The following is a 7,657-nucleotide window of genomic DNA, read 5'->3' as shown; positions in this document are numbered from 1 at the left end:
ATCAACACGATCGTTACTCCCAACTTGTGATTTCTGAAAATGAGTTTGATTATAAGTTGGTTTGGATCGATTATTCGATTGACCAAAGCTTGGTAACGTTTGACAAACAGCTGTGAGATGCCCAAGACTACCGCATGTTTCACATTCCTTAATTATTTGTCCACTTGTGATGGATGAATAGAGTTTTTCGTCTCTGATAGACCAATCTACAACTTTACCGTGGGTCAGTTTGATAGCAGCTACCTTATTTGCGAAAGCCTTGTGATACTCGTAGAAAACTGGACCTTTATATCTTGCAGAGATATCAATGACATCTTGAATGACGGTCTTGCTTTTCACAGATAATATTTTTGTAAATATTAAAAGCTTCTAGAAATTCTTGTATAGACAAGTTTCTTTGAAGGGCGGGGATCGCGATGTTTGATTAACAGAACGGACCCGTCAGATTCATCAACGGTTTTGTAATCTTGTACGTTTTCTTGATTGTTAAGAAAGGTAGCCAGATTAATGTACTTGCCTTCTAAAATCTGCTTCCGAACGTTCGGCGCCACTGCTTGAACATGCGGAAACATGCCTGAGGAAACCTTGGTAGTGTGATAAGATCCAGTATCATGATGTACTCCATTATTTATATCACTAACGACTGCAGGTTGACTAATGATATTTGATTCTCGAACTAAAAGCGACTGAATTAAAGTTCCTTGATTTTGAACAGTTTGCTCCATGTTGTTTAAACTGGTGGTAAGTTGAGTTAATGCTGGAATTTCGGGCATAACTGTATTATCCTGTCCTGAATTCTCATTTAATAGTTCCAATAACTGCTCTTTTGTGAAAGTTGATGGAGCCCTGATGCCTGGCTTCCTTAGTTTTTCTTTAACTTCGTCAAATGTCAATTCTGTATTGGAATTCTGTACAACTGGTGTGTCACTTTTCTTACTTTTCTTACTGGAAACACGCTTTTTACGAACTGACGGCATTTTAAGGAAGTTGTGAAAAGTTGTGAAATAACCAAATAATATTGATTTGAATTTTGCACTTCTATACTGCTACTAACTATCAATGCAATGATTTGAATTTTGCACTTCTATACTGCTACTAACTATCAATGCAACTGACTGAATAAACCTGACAAAGATTGAAAAATTAACACGTGCACCAAGTCATGAGACGGTTAAGAAAACATTGCCGTCTCTACCACAGACATCATAAATCTAGTAATAGAATGTGTATCGTCCACCTAAATAAATAATGATTTTAACAGAAGCCGAGTCGGACAGAACATGAAACATTAATATAAACATCAATTAAAAATTTCTAATCAAGTTAAACAGAGTTCAAAAACTAAACATCAGTTCAATGAAGTATATCAACTATACTATACAACAGTTCAACGAAGTATATCAACTATACTATACAACAGTTCAACGAAGTATGTGAACTATACTAACAACAGTTCAACGAAGTAATTCAACTATACTATACAACAGTTCAACGAAGTAATCAACTTTACTGTACAACAGTATAAACAACTTGCACAGCAACAAAAATTTATTCACTATGTATTTACAACTAACAACAAAACTGTTGTATCTTCAACAGAGCTCTCAACTTGATACATGCTTTTAACAACTGAATAAATTATTCAACTGACATACAACTTCATGAGTCCATGCACGATGGCTTACAACTTAAAACAGTTTAAAGTTCATCTGGATATAAAAATCTGTTTGGATACTTAATGAACAACTCTAATGCTGACTGAATAGCATTAATAAATATGTCATTGCCAATATAAGACAGATGTACGCCATCATCAACGAAAAGAGTTGGATGGATACCATCAAAATCAGTATGTTTAATAGCCTTGCCCCCAACTTTGTGTAGGTAAGATCTAACACCCCTATTTACACGGGCTCTAGACCGTTCTATTGCCTTTTTATTCATGGCATTCCTCCAAATTCGCCTTGGCAAAATGTATGACCAAATTACAGTTGTGTGTTGGTAACGATGACATTAACTGACGTAAAGTGTCCTTAATATTGTATATAAGTTTACCATTTTGAATGTTACATAAATCATTACCACCGCAATGAATAAGAATTATTGAAGGTTGCGATCTCCAATTCAACAATGCAGTTATAATTGAAGGAACCATGTCCCATAACATTCCTGAATGACCTATCCACACAATACTGTAACCAAGTTTTTCCAGACCCAGATCAATACCAGTTGCTCTAGTTTGAGTGTGTTCAGATGCCTTTTTTACCAAAGATGAACCAATGATCCAAATGTCATTTTTTGCTGAAAGCAAAATTAAATATTAGGAATTCTAATGTAGCGCTGAAATGATGACGACATCCAGCGACCCATGGTTTTAATCTGATTTTCAGTTTTACCAGACATAAAGGCTGACGTCGCTGCTCCTATTCTAAACGAATGCGTATTAAATCTAGATGTGTTTAAACTCAAAAACTTGAGTCCTTTGTTTAAAACAGTCTGAAACTGAAATCTTGTCAATGATTTCCCATTTATATGGCAAAAAAAGAGGACCATCATTTCCAGGTCTAATTTGCAAAAAGGCTTTCAAACTTTGTAGAGGACAAATCTCATTTGATTCATTTTTTTTCCACAACTAAAGTAGTGGATCTCCCTTTTTGATCAGTTTTTGAAAATTTTATCGTAACAAACAGCTGATTTTTTACATGGTCAATATAAACATCCCGCCTATGTGAAACATGCTCTAGCATAACATTCGTTGTAATAGCAAATTCACTCACACGTAAAAATGCAGCAAAAGCTAAGTTAAATGCTGTTTGAAACAATATTGTTTCATATATTGAAGAGCACACGTGCCTCAAAGCAACATTTAATCTAATCAAAATATCAATAGTCAAAGGTTCCCGAAGATCTTTAGACTTGTAAAGTCTATCACAACCACCCAAAAGTTTCTGAATGATAAAAGATTTAGTTAAATCTTCATTCCCTTGAATTTTTAATTTGTAACTTATTCAAGATATATATGATCTAATTGTAGATGATGAATAATGATTTAGTGACAAAAAACCAATATAACGAATAATTTGTCTGTTACTTGGTGGCCAACTAAGGGGAATAGAATATTCCACCCTGAACATATTGAACGAATGCAATGCATTTTCATAAACATTTCTGGTACTTTGAGAAATTGAATAATTCAACAATTTTGAAGCTTCTACATCAAAAGATCTAAGAATTCTTGTGGAATAGTCTGTGGCGTCAGGTCGACGTTACTCGTTACTTCTCTGAACTTCTTCATCTGTCCACGAGATAAAGCATCAGCAATAAAATTGTCTTTTGAAAAAATATGCAACGCTTTAAATTAAAAATTGAATAATAATGTCCACAAAACTTTTTTTCTCAACAAAAACATAACCCTGTCATTTTTTGAAGATTTTGAATTTAAAATTGTAACAACAGCCATATTATCACAATGAAAAATTATCTTCTTATTCGTAAACTTTTCTTTCCATAAATAGATGGCCAAAGCAATAGGTATAATTTCCAAATAAGTAATGTCACTTAATAAAACTTTGCCCCAATTATATGGCCATTGTAAAATTGCCCATGACCCATTTAATTAAGCTGCACAACCCAGTGAATGACCACCTGCACTGTCTGTATACAAATGTAAATCAGCATTTGAAACCCAGTCTAAATCTTGGATATATGTATAGCCATTAAATTCTTTAAGAAAATATTGCCACATTTGCAAATCATCTCGTATTCCTTTGGTCGATCTTATAAAATGATGAGGTTTTTTAACATTTTTAAAAGAGCCATATAAACGCCTCAAAAATGCTCTACCAGAGGGAAGAGCCCTTGCACAAAAAGCCAACGAACCTGTTAAAGACTGCATTTCTTTCAGAGTAATTTTTCTTTTTTCCAATACCCAATTTATCTGATTTTTAAGTTTTTCAATTTTATCATCTGGTATTCTAACCAACATCTCATCTGAATTAATTAACAAACCTAAATATTCTAGTTTTGTGCAAGGACCTTCAGTTTTTTCATTTGCTATAGGAACTTCCAAGCTTGAACAAACATTTGAAAATGCAGTCATAAGAAAAAGACAGTCATCTTTATGAGCTTCTCCAACAAATATAAAATCATCAAGATAATGATCCAAATTTTCAGAATGCGTTTTATTTTTAACTGACCAATGTAAAAAGGTTGAAAATTTTTCAAATGTAGCACAACTAATAGAACATCCCATGGGCATTGTTTTTTGGATATAGTAAAGACCATTTAGTTTGATGCTAAGTAAATCGAAATCACCAGGATAACATTTAAGTAAAGGAAATGCGGATTTAATATCCATTTTTGCCATTAAAGCCGATTTCCCCATTCGTTTAACAATTTTGACTGCATTGTCAAATGATGAATACGTGACCTTGGTAAACTGAGTATCAATAAAATCATTGATACTTTCATTTGGTGGGTAAGACAAATGAGTTATCAATCTAAGTCCACCAGTTTTCTTAGGAACTAAACCAATAGGAGAGCACCGAAGATTTGAAATAGGTTTATGTTTGAATGGGCCTGCCATTCGACCTAATGATATCTCATTATTCAACTTCTTTTGAGCTTCAATAGGGTTTTTCAAAACAGACAACAAATTTCTATATTCACATGAATGTCTAGGACCTTCGTAATGAATTTTAAAACCATATTTAAATCCATTCAAAAGTTCAACAGCGCTTTGCTTATCATGATATAGTTCCAGAAGCTTAGATAGTTCATTTACATTAACCGGAGACTTTCCTAGGGCCCAAATATTAAACTGGTCTGAATGTAGTTCTGAAAAATTGTAAATTATCTCTTGTTAAAACCACCTTTTGGGTTTTGTCTATTATCAGAGTTGTTTACCAAAGGTGTAATGTTATTTCTCTTAAACCCAGATGGACCAGTATTACCTTCATTGTCCATAAAGCGACGACATCGTAAAGCAGGATGATTAAAACCACATTTGAGACATGCATGTCTGTATTGGCAATTGTGTTTATTGCAAAAACCCTTTAAAATTAAATCATAACATTTATAACCAACATTAGCCTGCTGTTGTTTTTGAGTATTGTTAGTTAAAATACGCAACCACAAAAAACCGTCTATGGATGACCATTTTTCAAACGAAATTGTTGGTCATAAGAATACCATTTTGCAACAGGGTGATCAGTCGCTGCACCCCTTATTATGGACATATATGAGAAAAGTTCACTTGCTTTTCCAGGATGCCTTTCAATAAGGACCAGGGCATAAGCAATAAAACAATCAGTCCAATTCTCAACAGAAGTAATAGTATGGTTATTCTTAACTTTGTTTTGTATTACCAGTATACCGTCATTAATGCCAATGGTGTTTTCTTTTGTTTGACTGTTGAAATTGTTGCGATGCATAATGAACAAATCAATATATTCAAAATTCCAAATCTTATCCTTAAGCTTTTGACTTATAAATACATCAACCTCATTAAAACCAGGCATCATTAGAGGTTCATCAAAAACTTCAATAACCTCACCTAAGGCAGCTAATTGAGGTTCATTCTCTTGCAATTCTACATCTGGTTGCAAGGCAACTAATTGAGGTTCATCAACCCTCCGTCTTCTTACTACAGGGGCATCTTCATCAACCTCAACTTGGGGACGCCTTCTCTCATTCCTAACTGGTGGTTGCTGTTGTTCCATAGGAGCCCTGCTAATACGAAGTTCTCGACCTCCTCCAACCGGGTCCTGCCGACGACGTCTGCCTCTACCCCTTGGCATTGTTATAAACTATTATAATTATAAAAACAGATTAGATACATACATCAAGTATTAAAAGCCTTAATCATATTGCAAAACATAAATTCAGGTTCTTATTCAATCATTCAATTTAGATAAATTAAATACCACATATAACCCACTACGTTGTCTTCAATAAAATTAATACATTTGAATGCATTAAACAACTGAAGTTGGTAAGTAAACACAATTAAAACAAGTGCAATGTTCTTTTTAACCAAATAAAACGTCGTTATAAACAGCAAGTTAAATTACCAAGCTTATTTAATTATCCGCAAATTAATAACTTATAAAAGATGAACGTGTATCAAATTAAACATTAGCGGACATGTAAATGTTAATACGGCTTACACTACAAACATGTAATTACCTGTTTAAAGAATATCGCTCATACATTGCAATCAAAACAAATATATCACCTGTATCAAAGCATTTTAATTTAAATGCTATTCAATGATTAATATATGTGTGCACAAATGTAACTATTAAATAATAGTCTACTTCGTCTAAATGCTATCCAAGTACGCGATACATTGAATTAAGAATCAAACTATTGCAATAACAACTTTCAAATAAAATAAAATTATTCTTAACAAATTACAGAAATAAAATCATTCGGAAAATTCAACTGCAATAACTATATCTATTTATCAATAAAACATATGTACTTATCTTATGTCTGAATCAGCCTATCCTTTTGTGTTCCTTCAGTTCAAATCACGCAATGAACAAATCACGAAAAGCATGCAATTTTATACCAAATAAAAGCGGGAAAACCGCTTATGAAATTATGTAGGTAAATGAAAGACGCTCAAGTCCTTCAAAATTAAAGAAAAGATAACTCAAGTTTAGCAGACGATAATCTTAATTTATTAAATTGATTTAATGCTTAATGATTAAATCTTATTAATAGCAAAGTTCAAAAGGCCATATCATATCAATTTTAATACAATTCAACAGAAAAAAATACAGCCTAATTTATGTGTAACAAATATGATATAAAAAAAAAACGACAGACACCGAATTACAGAATTCTGATTTGTTACAGACACATATTGATTGGGGCGGGATTAAAACAATGTTGGAATGCGTCTTACTCCCTCCCGTCTTTTATTGGGACAGTGTTTACACAGCACAAGATTAAAACAAACTGTAAGAATTTAATTTACCGCCTTTTCTTTTTTTCATAATCATGAGCTTGGGTTCAAACGTGTGTTCCGCTCACACGATTGGATATAACCGATCCTGTACCATTTCGAACTATAGGGTTATTTGCACCATCATTTATTTTCTGGCATTGTTATACCTTTATATTTAATGTACAATCAAACTAAATATCTTTAAAATAAGTAAAAGAAAGTTAAAAAGTAATTATTTAGCAATCAAATATCTGGAAGGAATCAATATTTGTACTCAGATTATCCATAGTGTTGCATGTTTTATTTGAATATTGATTTTTTTTAAATCAAAACAATTGCGAAAAAACAATAATATGCACTACCTGCCATAATTAAATGATTTTTATGATAGAACACACTATTTGGACATTTTTAACCATGGTACCGTGTATCGAAGGCACAGATATGCATTTATATAATCTAAATGGTGTTCATACTAAATTGGCTACTGTTTCAAATTAGGAACATTGATCAGTTCTTTTTTCAAAGTTTTACAATACAAATCATTTTAGATTGTTTTGCTGGGAGCATCAATTTGTATAGATGAATACAAGCATAAATGTCCATACCCATCACAAAGGAGATTTCGTATACAGAGTGAATGCAATGGTACTTCAAGCTTATACACCTGTTTATACAATACAGAAAACAGAACCTACACTG

The 7,657-nt window shown here is 32.8% G+C and overlaps 1 pseudogene; it reads right to left on the bottom strand.

The window, feature by feature from the left end:
* Window positions 1-2,296: 2,296 nt before the first annotated feature.
* On the bottom strand, window positions 2,297-3,295 carry LOC143084800 (uncharacterized; annotated as a pseudogene).
* Between the last annotated feature and the right edge of the window lie 4,362 nt (window positions 3,296-7,657).

Source organism: Mytilus galloprovincialis, chromosome 8 (assembly GCF_965363235.1).
Source record: "Mytilus galloprovincialis chromosome 8, xbMytGall1.hap1.1, whole genome shotgun sequence".
Taxonomy (NCBI): Eukaryota; Metazoa; Mollusca; class Bivalvia; order Mytilida; family Mytilidae; genus Mytilus; species Mytilus galloprovincialis.
This window is presented reverse-complemented; position numbering and strand designations above follow the sequence as displayed.